Source organism: Thunnus thynnus, chromosome 10 (assembly GCF_963924715.1).
Source record: "Thunnus thynnus chromosome 10, fThuThy2.1, whole genome shotgun sequence".
In the NCBI taxonomy this organism is placed as follows: Eukaryota; Metazoa; Chordata; class Actinopteri; order Scombriformes; family Scombridae; genus Thunnus; species Thunnus thynnus.
In genome coordinates this window covers 30,165,312-30,177,815 of record NC_089526.1, presented here as the reverse complement: position 1 = coordinate 30,177,815, position 12,504 = coordinate 30,165,312, and the positions used below count along the sequence as shown (strand labels likewise).

At 39.0% G+C, this 12,504-nt stretch overlaps 1 long non-coding RNA gene across 1 annotated transcript in view; it reads left to right on the top strand.

Annotated features, from left to right (window-relative positions):
- Positions 1-545: 545 nt before the first annotated feature.
- The window catches only part of LOC137191953 (uncharacterized), a 300,725-nt gene continuing 288,766 nt past the window's right edge, over positions 546-12,504 (top strand). Inside the window, exon 1 of the long non-coding RNA XR_010930466.1 lies at positions 546-578. This is a non-coding gene — a long non-coding RNA (uncharacterized lncRNA). The remainder of the gene's footprint in view (positions 579-12,504) is intronic.

Below are 12,504 nucleotides of genomic sequence, written 5' to 3'. Positions count from 1 at the left end.
TGTCTGTGACTTGAAAATGTTTGAAATCTTAGAGAGTCATAGCAACACAAAGCAAAAATAACACACCCAGCTCTTGTGCACTGGAGAGCATCACATCACAGCTAAAAAGCAACAGCAAACAACAACAAAACTCAACATGGAATCTGCTCCAGTGTCAGTGATGTCATTAAACAACTGTCAGATCACTGTTGTGTTGTGGACAAGAAACAGGATGAGCTGTGCGTGTGTGTATTTATGTCATGCACTGCAAGAGAGTTACAACTACATAATTCCACCAGTGTAATGAAAGACATGAAACCGCAATAGAGGTTTCTGTAGTTGTTTTCAAAATTATTCCAATGAGGTGGCTAAAAGCAGACTGACGTAACTCACGAAAGACAGTCAGGAATCTGTTTTAAAATATGCATATTTGTTAAGGTGTCATTCACTGATAAATAGCTGTATCAGGAGAAATTTAAAATTAACATCATGCCTATTACTGAGCTGAAAGCTGCCTCCAATTTTAGAGAAAGTTTATTTCAAGAGGTTACAGAACAGTCCCTCCAGTGAGAGCTGTGAAACTGAACCAAAACGGTAAAGTTGGGGGCCATAAAACCAAAACAATGAGCTGCAAGAACTGCAGAGTTGGTGATAATTGTCTGCAGGTTAAATGCCAAGAGTGAAACCTTTCACATTACACAGTCATTTGACCCATTATATATACAAATATATTAATTAGTGCTGCCCAACAAGCAAATTAATAAGCCGGCCCAGAAGGGTCAAAATGACAAATTGCAACAGTTTGCAAAAGAATCGCAAGGTTAGTGGGAAAGGCAGTGTTTACTGACACATACAGGCTGTGTCTGAAATCACTCACTATTTACTATATAGTGCACTACATTATAGTGCATTTGATTGTCCAAATCACACTGTCCAGTGTGTAGATATATCTGTACTATCTGCACTATATAGTACCCTCAAAAATTCCACAATGGAGCAATAAAAGTATAGTGTCCATGGCATGAATGCTACTTTCTGCTAACAATCCCACAATGAAATGCTTGACATTTTATAGATATACAACTGATAGTGATGACACAAAATGACGATGATCAGTGAGTGTCCGAAATCTTGATTTGCTGCTCACTATTGAGAAAACTATTTAGTGACTATTATATACAGCACTAGTGAAACTTTTGGACACACTTTCTCATTGAAGTGAATGGGAAGTGTAACAATAGTATTGTTATGTGGTGCTTCTTTCCACACGTACCTTTTAGAGTGACACACTTCTGAAGAGTAGCTGGCTTGAGTCTTCGTCATGCCATTTAATAAATTGTGTAAGCAGCTGAAAATGCGTTAATCGTCCATTTTGTATAGTGTAGAGACAGGGAGGATGAAATATGGTGGCAGCGGTGGGATTTCCAGCACAGAACTTCATCTCCTGGATACCCACAAAGCAACGGGATGGCAGAGTCTGCTGTGAAAACAGCAAAATGACTGATGATGACAGCCGAGGAAGCAGGAGAGAACTCATGCCTCTCTGTGTTGGATCACTGCAACACACCGACTCAGGACTAAATACAAGCCCAGCTCAGAGACTGCTGAGTGGGAGAACCAGAACCCTACTACCAATGAGGGATAGTCTTCTGCAGCCAGAAGTGAAACATACAACTCAAAAACACATTGACAGGCAAATGAGACAAGTCAGGTACTTCAACAGGACAGCCAAGGACATGGAAACACTGAAATGGGGAGACTGTGTTAGAATACAGCCTTTTGAACCCCACACAGTCTAAGGAAAGGCTACAGGGGTGAATCCTGCGGACCACAGGTCCTACAAAGTACAGTTGGACACTGGAAGCATTCTTTGGAGGAACTGACATCACCTTAGACAGGACCAGGGCACAGTACCCAGTGTGTCAAACTGAACAGTGACTGTTGAAACTCACACAACACCAGAGACTGTTGCAACCCCTGACAGTCATGGGTGACACTCAACAGACTGTCACTACCAAATCTGGTGGAGCAGTTGTTAGGCCAAGGTACCTGAAGGACTATGCAGGCTGAACTGTGGTAAAAGATGTGAAACAGGGACACTAGAGAGAAAAAAGGGAAAGTAGGGGGAGGATACAAAGGAAATGACATTATATACAGTTATGTGATGCTGTTGAAGTTATACTGTTGAATAAGGGATCACACTTCAAAGGAAAAGAAAAATGATGTAACAATACTATTGTTATGTGGTGCTCGTTTCCACACAGACACTTGTAAAGAATAGCTGGCTAGAGTGTAATAAATAGTGTAAGCAGCTGAAAATGCTTTAATCATCCATTCTGTATAGTATAGAGACAGAGAGAGTCAAACAGGAAGGTGTGTCCAAACTTTTGACTGGTACTGTAGGGAGTAGTGAATGAGTTAATAAGGCAGTGAGTTCGGACACAGCCTGAATCTCCTCAGTAAACTATGTGTGTTTGAACAGAACATTCCTGCTCTCCTAGCATTAGCATTAGCATTAGCACAGCTACTTCTGCTCTCCACTACAGAGCAGCTGATCATTCACTCACCTGTTCACTAAAATACTGATCACTGTCTGGGTTTAGCTTGAGAGGAGGAGCTCAAACATTGGATAACCTATGTTGTATGTGGATATTTCATTAGCAAACAAGATTTAAAGGTTCACCATCAACATAAATCCTGAAATATACTCATTCCTTCCTATACAGTAGCAACAGGAAATACAGCTGACTAAAAGTAACGTTAATGTTACATCCACAGCAACCTTTTTATAAATGTGAGTGTGCTGCCTGCATGTTTTCATAGTTTGTCTAGCTTTTTTGTTGCTGCTGCTTGTCTAACTTTCTTCTACATCTAAATGGCATTAAAGTCTAAATCTTTCTTCCAAGAAGCGCTAACGTCAGATAACATTACTCAATGCAAGATGCTTCTTTTAACGGTAGTGCAACAAGTCCAGCCACTAAATCAACTTTTGAACAAGTTATTGGCGGATGGAGGAGACTGTTTTACTAATCAGGAGCTACAGTGTGTGATTCCAGAGATGTATGCAGTTTGTTGAATAAGACTTTGCACTAAAACAGTAGGCTAATGAATTCATTCATCCATTTATCCATCTTTGACATCACTGTTTAGGTTTTGTTCATTTGTGAGAAATGTTATAAATTCTGTCACAGTTCTCGTTGTCAAAAGTTACTTTTTATTTGGTTTTAGTGTTGTTTTAGCCATGAAAAAAAAGGTTGTCAGTGAATGTTTTTCATCATAGTTTTTCATTATTGATTTTTAAATCTGCAATGTGGAACTTTTGTCTCCCCCTTCTGGCAGTGAGAGTAATTACAAAAACACTGTTAACATGTGCTTACGTCATAGGCTCCACCGTAGCCTACTCCGTCACTACTGTTGCAGCTGTAAAATGGTGGATAAATTGTTTTGAGCATTTTTGAGAATTTGATCCATTCAGTCCAATAACATTTGGAAAGTCTAGAAGAGCCGCACAGTTCAATTATTTTATCCTCATTTAAGTTAGCAGAGGGCTAACTGGAAGTTAGCCTGCTTGGCTGGCAGAAGTGTCTAGTGCACATGCGCAGTATGCATTCATCAGACCAGATTTTAAAACTCTGTATACTGTGAAATAAAGATAAATTTATGATAGGCTTAATCAGCATTGTGTGAACTTGTTTGGCAAGGACTTGAATGTAACAGATGTTTAAATATATGTAAAAGTCCTGTGCTATAACTACCCAAAGAGTCATTGGTGACATGTGCAATGCTTTGATAAGTTTGGTTTTACTTTTATGATATCTTCAGTGGTAACTTGAACTCTCATAAACATTTGTTTTGAAGGCATAAAAAAGGTTTTGAAAGAGGACAGAATCAAATTGTGAATAAACACAAATTCTGACTTTCATGTTATATTAGTCTCTGTGTCTGCATGTGTTTGGAATTTGGAATTACTATACCTATATCACTTGTTTCTCTCTCCCGTCATCCCATCATTCTCCTCGGTGTATTATCTCATACATCAAAAATGACTTTGGAAAATACAGTTAAATCTTAGTGAGGACCTACCACAGTGGAGCACCACTGCTGGAGCCCAGCGAGGGCTGTGGAACAACAATGACCTCAGTGTTGGTCTGGTCCAGGGTGGAGGCCTCGGTTGCTCTCTGGCAAACAGATGCTGCTCTGCACAGCAGGTTCATTTAAGGCCCCTCTCATCTTTAACTGGTGGAAGATGATATTGAAATGAGATCCCTCCATTTTTTTTTACTTCATGGATGTCTTGCACATGCTCTTATATTTGCCCTCTCCCTCCCTGCATGTCTGTTAATGCTTTCGTTTTCTTTCAGGACTTTGTGTGTTTCTGTTTATTCTTGTTTGTCTGCTGTGAAGAAGAAGAAGACGTAGGAATGTGCAGCATGAATCTCCTGGCCTTTCTCCTTGTTCCTACATTTTGGACTCCTATTCCCCTGTGTGCGTCTTAAAAGATAATTAAAGCTGGAGTGCTGAACTCGTTTTCCCAGACAGATGTATTTTTCGCTGCCATGTCTGGAGAGTGTTTTGGATCTAGTCTCTCTTTCTCTCTCTGGCTTCCTCTCTCTCTCTCTCACTCCTCTTCGTTTCCACTCTTTCTCTCCAGACATGTTTGCGAGCCCAGACGTTGGTCTGAGGGCCCAGTTTGGTCACCATGGTGACAGACCTAACAACAGGCATAAACAGAGATGTGAGGAGGGGAATGACGGAGAGGAGGGAAAGATAGAAGGAGAACACAGGTGAAAGGGCAAGTGGAAAGGTCTAAGGGGCAACAAAGAGGGGGAGTTTGACATCAAAGTAGCCCAGGAACTAAGACGTTACATGGATTAGATTCAAATCTGGTGGGCTACATGGATGAACAAAGAGATCATTAAAGATGGAGCCATGGAAGAGAGAAGTATGGTATGTACATTGCTGCTCCACTGCACCAGTGCAGAGGCAAAGTTTGATGAACTCTGCAGTAGCAATGCAGGCTGGCAGTGGGGCAGGAAATCATTTGACACAAGATATGTTCAACCAAGCCTGAAAGTGTAAATATTTGAAATAGAAAAAAATCAAATGTATATTGGTTCATAGGTACAACAGCTGCAACTGTATCCACTTCTTTTGCACTGTTGACAACTGTTCACACAGAATTTCATACACACTACCAGCACTAAAGAGCTGTAAAATGACAATGACCATAGCAAAAATCCCTTTCTAGTCAGTAGTGATGCTGCGGTATAACTTTTGGCCACCAGTGGCGGCACTGTGCACATTGCTGCTGAGCAGCACTCTATTCGGTAAGCAAGGAAGAAATCCTGCACCATCTTTGATTTAACATGCAGCGTGTCCTACATGGATGTATTATAAGAGCGGGATAGCCAATTTTTCCCAGTGGTTACTCACGGTATTGCAGCGAAAAATCTCTCTCCAGCTCAAAAAGCATTTTCCCCATAGACCACCACTGTAAAAGAGACCTCTGTAAAACTGTTGACAGGACACCTTGAACTGCACACAACTTAACTTATGAGTCTTTCTATTATGAACTTTTGATCCATGGAGGTTTTATATTTGTAAAATTTTCCTGGAGCTTAGAAAAGCAATTTAAAAATCGGTGACGTCAATGCAATGTAAAGTTTATGGGCCGAGCAGGAACTCGTGGGTGGGGCCAGCGGGGGAAACACTACTGTGCGTATTCAGTGGGCTGCACAACAGCGGAAGCAAACCTGGAAGCTCGAAAAAATTTTTGGTGTATGCGCCAGCCAAGCAATTCTTATTGGACTGAACGGGTGCCATTTTTAGTCCGGTATTCAGCTCTTACAATACATCCATGGTGTCCTAATTATATATTAGGACGCCTCTCATTCCCTCAGTCTTTTCCCACTGAAATAGTGCAGCTAACCAACAGAGGCTGCGAGTGAGTTGAGGCGAAAAAAATCCAAAACATGAAGTTATTTTGATGCTGAATTGACAAGAAGATGTTTGACATATGACTCTATCTTGTGTTTCTAGAGTTATGTGTTTTTTGCAGACATGTAAGTAATTGTTAATGTCATATTTCTTAAAGGGAGTTTGGCATAATATTTTCCCTGGAGAGCGTAGGAAGCTTCAGTTTAATTCAAACTGCTAATATGTATATTTTTTAATGTTTTGTCACCACTCCAGAAACACTGGATAACTGCTAAAGTATGATAAGGTTGTCTGACATTGAGTTATTGGTTTGATTAATGGTTTACAGTCTAATAATGTATGTTTGTATTGATTACTGATGATGGCTGATCAAGCTAATTATCAGCTAATTGTATTCAGTTTCTAACAGCAGTATGAAGTAAGTGGTTCCCCTTTGTGTGCATGTTTTTAAACTACTTTCCTAATAAAACACGATGTGCTTGATGGTGTTATTAATGACTCCTGTTGAAACTTGAAAGCTCAGTATTCTCATTGCACTTTAGTTTCTCTTTTTATAAGTCACATTAACATTTATTCATCCAGACAAAGCTAATATTTCTCTGTATAATATGACCTCTTTCTGTCAGCTGCTGTGTGTCTGCAGTTTATTTACTGCTTTTTCACACATAATTTCAGGTCAATTGGAGGAGTTAAACCTGTGACTTTCTGCCTTTGTATAATTATCTAGACTGCTGCTGTTTCATGCAGTGTGCAGGGCTTCCAAGCAGAAATACTCCAACATCCAGCAGCTGAAAGTGCTGTGTCCAGATAGTTAATGGTTGAAGGTGGTTTCTGTGGGCAACTGTATAAACTGTAGCTGTTTTAAATTTGTAAAAAATACCTCGTTTTCCCATGCATACTGGAAAACCTGGATATTTAAGATATTTATTTTTTTCAAGTATAGGACAACACCTTTTACAATGTGATTGTCATAGCTTATATGCTCTAAGAAACGTCAACCCCCCCAAAAAATGTATTTGTAAAAAAATAGATAAATAAATAAAGAGTTGTTCATGAAAATAAGTTAACAGCAAGAACAATCGGCATGTAGTGTCTGTTGTTTCTCTTCACAGCTGGTGTTATTTAGTTATAACTGAATTAATTGATCAATTTACATTTTCTTTTGGCTGATTTTTCAGAACAAACCACTGCATACAGAAAGCCAGCTATGGCCAAAAGCGGCTTTTGTTTCTGCTCCATTTTTCAACAGTTTTTCTTTCTTGTAAATTTCCACCAGGAGCAGGATGGGAAATAATCTCAAAATGAATCTAGTTGTAGGCTTGCAAATAGTGACCCTGCTAGATCCTCCGTCTATGCAAAATCTTATAGTCTGTGACTATAAGATTTTACAAATCCCCCCACAAACCTTTTGTTCCACTGGAAACACTACACCTGCCTACACAGTTTTTCCCCCATCTGCATAGTCCCTCAGAAGAGCACCTACTATCGGGTTGAGTTCTGTTTTCAACAAACTTCCTGTAACGTTCCAGGAGATAGCAATCCAGGGCCTAGATAAGGGCTTCCAAACACCGTATCCTGGTTTCTGATCATTGTCTGTCATATGTGTAGGTGTGTCCTCAACTCAAAGGTCAGTAAAAAAAGATAAATAATTTAATGATGGTCTACACGCTGACATGAAAGTGATGATCTGACAGTAACGTGTAGAATAAAGTAAACTGCATTGTTGTGATTACATAGAAAAAACAAATCTATCACAGTGGTAAATGCAGTAGAGTCCAGACAGCCAGAAACCAGCGTGGATTCATCCTCAACTACTGAGGTAACACACTCACTACAGAAATGACAGAGAGTGGCTGGATGTCAAGATAATTCCACTTTATTACAACTTGGGTCTTATTTTTATAGTTTTGGCCACCATTTCTATCAATTATAACACTGTAGCACCAAAATAATTGCTGGGATGTGGGAACATAGTTAGACAGGTTGTAAACAAGCCAACAGTTTAGCCAGTAGTCCAAACCACTTTATGATTTACAATGAACAGTTTGAGTAAAGTTTCACTAACCTCTAGGTTCGTTTACAATCTGTTTGTCGTGTTTCCCATCCAACTTTTTTTCAGCAATGGCGCTGTATTTCATGGATTAACAGTGGACATGTTAATATTACCACTAGAATGGCAAAAACTACAAAAACCCATATAACCAAGTTATAATAAACCATTATTATTGTTTAAGGACATGCCTGCACAGATGCATCAATCAGAAACCTACATAATGCTCTGATTATATGCAGGAAGCTAAATAACCAGAGTTATCTATATTCCATAACCATTCCAAACATGCTCAAAACCAAGACAAGACTTAAAATACAATACTTGGGTAGGCTTTTTGTCACTGAGAGTGATTGATCCAGACAACAAGACAATTCAAGTTCTTAAATTTCAGTTGTGATGAAGAGTTTACAGAGAGATTACATCTGCCAACGCTCTGCCCACAGACAGCTGAACTTCACTGGAACTGAAGAGTGAACCACAATGTCAGCAAGGTCCCGACTTTAATAACGGGCTGTGAGCAGACTGAAGAGGCTCTGGCGGTTTGTGTGCTTGTCTAAAGAGGACACCCAGGCACAGCTCTGTGAGGAAGAGGACACATGTGGAGAAAAGGAGGAAGAGTAAAACCACAACATATCCTATAGTCTATACAACAGGTGTCTGTTATATATATTTAAAGAATGAGACAGCAAAGGCTAATGAGACTAAGCTATGTGGGTGTGTAGTGTGCATATGTGTGGGTGAGCGTATGTGTTTTCTCCTTGATTGTGGTTGTCAATTATTAATCATCTAATCCACCCACAGACACAACATAGTGACCAGTAAAGCAGCAGGTGACACTGCTTGTATGTATGAGTGAGAAAGTAGTACTCCACCCTTCAGTCCTCTTCTGCAGAATGGGTGTAAGTAGTTACTGTACATACTTTTGATCTCTTCCAGCCAGTCAGGGACTCTTTGTTCTGAGAAAACCCTAAGAATTTAAATGATCTCTGGGAAGACATCATTGCTCCTTTGGGGATTATTTTCCTGGACTGAGTGCATGTGTGTGTGTGTGTTTGTGTGTGTGTGTGTGTGTGTGTGTGTGTGTGTGTGTGTGTGTGTGTGTGTGTGTGTATGTATGTATGTATGTATGTATGTATGTATGTATTCATTTCTGGACTGTGATTGGTAGTCATTAGTTGAAGACACATCTGCTATTAATTTAAAATACCTCCACATTAGCACTATCACATGTGCTATTTAAGTGTGTGAGTGTTTTTGTGTGTACTTGTATTACTCATGTTGTGGGGACATAAAGCCTCCCTTTTGGGGGCAAAAAGAAAGCCCCCATAACGTAAATCATTCAACTTTAACGTGAGTTTATGGTTAAGGTCAATGTTAGGGTAAGGTTAAGGGGATAGGGTAAGTCTTCAGGAAATGAATGTATGTCAGTGTAATGTCCTCTGAAGTGTGCTTGTCTTTCTGTCTTTGTGAGGATTTCAATTTCAGCTTGAAACCATTGTAGTGAGAACATTTCTGCTTTGTGAGAACATTTTGGCCGGTTCCCACAACTTCAATGGGCTGTTTGAGAGTCAAGATTTGGTTTTAAGGTTTAGGTTAGAATTAGGTTAGAGTTAGGGTTGGGTTAGGCATTTCATTGTGATGGTTAAGGGTAGGGTTAGGGGCTAGGGACTGCATCATGTCAGAAAGGGTCCTCACAACTATAGAAAGACAAATGTGTGTGTGTGAGTACCAGCTATTCCTCATGTTGTGGGGACTTAATTGTCTTTACACAGTCATGGACTGGACTCAGTCCCCTTTTGGTGACAAAAAGCAGGTCCCCATGACGTAAATCATTAGATTTTAGGGAGAAGACTTGGTTTAAAGTTATGGTAAGATTAGGTAGTGGTTATGATTGTAAGTCAGGGTAAATCTCCAGGAAATGTTCTCTCAAACGTGACTACGTGTGTGTGTGTGTGTGTGTCTGTGTGGTGGAAAAACTATTAAATCATACACTAGTAGTAAAGTAAAAGTAGTAAGCAGAAGTATAGCAATACCCAGTACTGCAATAATTATGAGTAAAAAAAGTCACCTTTAAATAAAAGTACAAAAGTATTATCAACAAAATGAATGCATCAAGAAAAAAGTACTCATATTATACCAGAAGAACATTATTACTGATGCATTATTTTAATTTATTTTATTGTTGAAGCTAGTCAGGGAGAGCATATTTTGGGCTGTACTACATGTTTTAAGAAATACAATACATTATATTTATTATCTTATAATAATTGTGATCCTATAATAAATAAAAAAATAACTGAAAAATACTTTATTGTTGACTAAATGGAGTGGATTGAAAAGTACAATATTTCACTCTTAAGTGGAGCAGAAGTAGCATAAAGTGACTTGAGTAAAGTACACATACCTCAAAATTGTATCTAAGTCCAGTATTTAAGTAAATGTATTTAGTAACTTTCCACCATCTTTATATGTATTACGGTAAGAGGTGAGAGGCTGTGGAATTCTACAGGGATTAGAAATTTGTGAAATATGAAATTAATGTTTGCTGTACTATAAAGCTAATCTGTGCCATCTGCAAATGTTTGTACATTTATTTCTTTTGTTTGTATAAATGGAAGCCCTCATAAAGAACAAAATGGGCTCTTTGTCAGTATCTTTCAAAGTGACACATATGACAAAAATGGCTCATGCGTAGGAGCATTTTCTGTCCCCTAAGAGGTTTAGCAATGGTAAAATTCTGCCCACTCCTGGCTTTGCTACAGTTTGCAACGGTCATTATGATCTGAATTCCCAAGAGGTCGCTTGTCAGTTAAAAATAGACATGAGTTGTTTGAGTGTTAGAACAAACGATGAGGTCCGTCTCCCACACTCAAATGAGAACATTAATATCAACTTTACTCTGTCTCCAGGAAATGTTTAGCCTTAGCAGATACTGAAAGCATGGTGGAACGTCTTGCCTATATACCTGCAGAAAAAGTAAAAGAAATACACTTCCTAACAACTCCAACATTGTCTTATTTATGATTTGTATCTTGTTAGCCAGGAAGTGAGTCACCAATACCTCCAAGAGTCAGCTGGGTTCATGGATTTATCACAGTTGTCAAACATGGCAACCCCACTGTAAAGTCCAGATCCTGTCTCCATGTCAGCATTAAAGCTGGACTAATCATATTTTATATCAACAACAGATCTAAAGACTATGTGTTATGTTAAAAGGGATGCTCATACTGACAAACACGCAAAGAAATTATGACCAACTTTGCATTTACCCTCAAGTCTACAGATTGTTGGTTGATTGTTTGGTTTTTTCTGGCCTGCAAATTTACTGTTTTGGTTCAGTCTCACTGCTCTCATCAGCATCTCCAGCAACAGCAGGCAGCTGTTTTCAGTGAAAAAGCTCTAATAAACCCGTTGTTCTCTAGCTGCTCATCATCAAACAGCAGATAGACAAAGTTTGCGACTAGCTGGTGAACATATTTGAGTAGTAGCATTACATTTTTCTCAGGGGTTGGTGGAGACCAAAGCACAATTAAAAGAAGAGTGAATATTGGAATTATATTTGTCAGGTTGGCAGAAACATGATTTCACATGAATGCTGATGTTGCTTCGTGTCTGGAGGGTACGTGTAAACAGGCAACTGTTCCCAACATCAACTTCACCTAAGGTAACAAAGTCATTGTAGCATTTGTTCCACTGTTTCCGAGTGGCCAAAAAGTTTGGTTTAAGTCACTACACCTCAAAAGTGAAGTAGCCTTATTTCTAAAAACACAATGTCTCATTTTTTTTAAATTTCTCATGCGTTAAATACATAAGATTTAAGCAGAGTTGGGTTAATTATTATTATTATTATTTTAATTGGTGCAATATAACATAACAAAGGACATAATAACATAAGACAAGACAGTTGAACAGTGTCAGAACATACACACATTAACACAGGATGGTGAAACAGTTCAAGCTGAGTTGTTAAGCTATGGTGATGTTTGTGAGGTGTCGTGTTTGGTTGCATTGAGTATGTTTGTAGGGAGAGGGGCCAGAGAAGTAAAACAAAGAAAAGAGTGAAAAAAGAACCAAAAGGGGAGAGAGAGTGGTAGGGAAATTAACAATAATAATAATAACAATGACACAGAGTTGAGTTAATAACTTGAAAATGTAATCAATTACTCATTCCATTTAAACAACCTCAAAGCCTCCATACTTGTGCAACACACCTTGTGTATTTAACATGTGGAATTAGAAAACAACACATTGTGGTTTAACAAGCAGCCAGCATACAGTTAGAGGAGGTTTTTACTGTCCATCAACAGATGACCACATGCAGCTCTCCAGCAAGGGAAGGAAATTCTTTCCTCAACTGATGCTTAATACCAACTGAATGTAGGCAAAGTTACCAGTGGCTAGCTGACAACACACCATACTATAAATAAGACACTGAGAGGCGCGTTTCTCCTCTTTTTGTAAAAACTAGTTGCCTTCCATCACCTCCTGGTTCTGCACCAAGCTTAATTTATCCAACAGCAGTCTGTCCTCTGAAA